Source organism: Myotis brandtii, unplaced genomic scaffold, assembly GCF_000412655.1.
Source record: "Myotis brandtii unplaced genomic scaffold, ASM41265v1 scaffold334, whole genome shotgun sequence".
Taxonomy (NCBI): Eukaryota; Metazoa; Chordata; class Mammalia; order Chiroptera; family Vespertilionidae; genus Myotis; species Myotis brandtii.
The window spans coordinates 479,695-482,905 of NW_005362885.1; the positions used below are offsets into that span (position 1 = coordinate 479,695).

The 3,211-nt window shown below is 57.0% G+C and overlaps 1 protein-coding gene across 1 annotated transcript in view; it reads right to left on the minus strand.

The window, feature by feature from the left end:
* Positions 1–3,211, minus strand: part of CALML6 (calmodulin-like 6) — a 9,224-nt gene that overhangs the window by 3,017 nt on the left and 2,996 nt on the right. The window lies entirely within an intron of this gene.

The window sequence follows — 3,211 nt, forward strand, 5'->3', positions numbered from 1 at the left end:
CCCCGGGCCCAGACCGGCCACACGGAGGCCAGGCCAGGCCCCCTCCGGGCACTCGGCGGCTATTCTGGGGTTCCTCGGGGAAACCTGACCCCCTTCCACACAGAGCAGCAGAGCTGGCTCCCGAGGGAGCTGGGAGCCAGGCCGTTCAGTGACAAGATGCCACAGCTGCACACACACCTGCACACGTGCTCAGCCCCGAGACACACGCACCCACCCCACCCGCCTCCCAACACCTCCTAACACAGAGCACCAGACCTGTGGAGGGGGCTCCTCCCACCCCCTCCAGTCCCTGCCCCCAGGGATAGTCCCAGGCAGCCCCCACTCAGTTCCCATCACTGTCCCCCATCCCACCCCGTGTGTGGTCCCCAGAGTCTCTCGCACACACACACACACACACACACACACACACACACACTCACACACACACACACCTGCCCCAGCCTGGGCCGCCTGATGAATCTGAGCAGGTGAGCCATGCCCTGTCTTCCCCTCCCCCACCCTCCCGAGCTGGCTCCAGCCTCCAGCGTCCAGCGTCCAGCGTCCACCGAGGCCCAGGCCAACTGCTGAGGGCACAGGATTTGTGCTGACGGGACGGGATGGCTCCCGCGGGCGCCAGGTCACGGCGGCCAGGCTGGAAGAGAGTCCTGCTCCGAGTCCCCGAGTCCCAATACCTCACTCCCTTGCAAATCCCAAACCACAGGCATCGGAAGTGGAACGCCATTTCAGGGAAACTCTTCGCATCCAAAAGCCCAAACACAGTGTGTGGAGAAGACAGGAAGGGAGATAGCCCAGCGGGCGGGAGCCTCGGGCGGAGGAGAAAACAAGGGGGGTAACTTCACGTCACTCTACGAGGCTCTGGCGCCCCGGCATTTGCTCCAACAGTCGTCTAGATCTCGCTGTGAGGTTTTTTCCCATATATTTATGGATTCAGTGGTGAAATTTACATAAAATATTACTCATTGAACATTAATTACATACCACAGTGTTTTTATTTTCTTTTTAGAGAGAAAGGAAGCGAGAGGGAGAAAGAGAAACATCAAGGCAACAGCATAACACTGATTGGCTGCCTCCTGCACGCCCCCTACTGGGGATCACGCCTGCAACCTGGGCATGTGCCCTGAAGCGTCAGGTCCCCCGGCCTGGTGCCGGGCAGAGGCCACAGCCTGAGGTCCTCCGTCAAGCCCCGCCTCTGCTGTGGGCGCAGCCATCTTGTGACAGCATGACGGAGTGAGGGTCAATTTGCATATTACCACCGTATTATATAGGATTATTATTTTTTAAAAATATATATTTCTTTATTGATTTCAGAGAGGAAGGGAGAGGGGAGAGAGAGAAACATCAATGATGAGAGAGAATCATTGATGGGCTGCCTCCTGCACGCCCCCTACTGGGGATCATGCCTGCAACCTGGGCATGTGCCCTGACCTGGAATCGAACCAGTGACCTTTGGTGCACAGGACAAGGCCCAACCACCTGAGCCACACCAGCCAGGACAACAATCTTTATTTATTATTATTACTAGGGGCCTGGTGCACAAAATTCGTGCACATTAAAAGGGAATTAATTAGAGGAAATGTTTTAACATTGCTATTTGCCCTTTCTCTATAATAGAAGTGTCAGGGATGAAAATTAGTAAAATGTATATGAAAATCTTCCTCCTGTCAGAGTCTGGGGCACGCCACGGGACCCAGAGTCAAGTCCCCGCCCACCCGCATGCACCTTGAAATTGTGCAAGACCCAGACCCGGCGGCCCCATCCCCATTGGGCAAGACCCAGACCCGGCCGGCCCCACCCCCGTCAAGCCCCGCTGGGCGGGGGGCACAGCGTCAGGTCCCCCGGCCTGGTGCCGGGCAGAGGCCACAGCCTGAGGTCCTCCGTCAAGCCCCGCCTCTGCTGTGGGCGCAGCCATCTTGTGACAGCATGACGGAGTGAGGGTCAATTTGCATATTACCACCGTATTATATAGGATTATTATTTTTTAAAAATATATATTTCTTTATTGATTTCAGAGAGGAAGGGAGAGGGGAGAGAGAGAAACATCAATGATGAGAGAGAATCATTGATGGGCTGCCTCCTGCACGCCCCCTACTGGGGATCGAGCCTGCAACCCAGGCATGTGCCCTTGGCCGGAATCGAACCTGGGACCCTTCAGTCGGCTGGCTGATGCTCTATCCACTGAGCCAAGCCGGCTAGGGCTATTATTATTATTAGTGATAAAAACACACCTCATAGCCCTGGCCGGTGAGCTCAGTGGTTAGAGTGTCGGCCTGAGGACCACAGGGTCTCAGGTTCAATTTCCAGTCAAGGGTATGTGCCTGGGATGCAGGTTCAATCCTGGGCCCTGGTAGGGGCCTATTTGGAAGGCAACCAATCGCTGTGTCTCACCTGGATGTTTCTCTCTCTCACCGTCTCCTCCTTCCCTCCCACTCTCTCTAAAAATCAATAGAAAAAATATCCTGGGGTGAGGACTAACAACAACCAAAAATCACACCATACAGAATTTACCCTCCTCACCCTCTGCGGGCACAGCTCGGGACTCAGCACATTCACGTGCTGTGCAGCTGTCGCCTCTGCAGGGCTGTCCATCTTCCCAAACCGACACTGTCCTGCTCCAGCACTCACCCCGCCTCCCCCGCCCGCACCACCGGCTGCTCTCTGTCCCTGGACCTGCCGCCTCCAGGGCCCCCGGGGAGTGGAGTCACACAGCCTCTGTCCTCCCGAGCCTGGCTCATGTCGTGGAGCACCATGTCCCCGAGGTCCAGGCCCGTCGCGCGCGGGGTCAGAACTTCCTTCTTTTTTTAAGGCTGGGTAATAATATCATTGTATGTGGAATTAGTCAGGATTCTCCACAAAAGGCAGCCAATTACATATAGATTTATTATTATAGGGACGTGGCTCACGTGGCTGTGGAGTCCAAGAGATTCCAGGACCTGCCGGCTGCGAGCAGGAGGCCCAGGAGAGCAGGCGGAGAAGGCCGAGAGCCAAGAGCGCACATGTCCGAGGCAGGAGAGGGACTCGCAGCTCAGCCGGTGCCTGTGTGTCCCATTCGGACCTCAGAGCTGGCGATGCCCGCCCTCTTCCTCCCTCGTCATCAGATGCACAGGCTCATGCCTTCCCCAGGCGCCCTGGCCCACACCGCCTCCTCCTCACTGTGTCCCACCTTTTGACACCTGGCCCCGCCCCTCCCTGGCACTGGCCCCGCCCCTCCCCG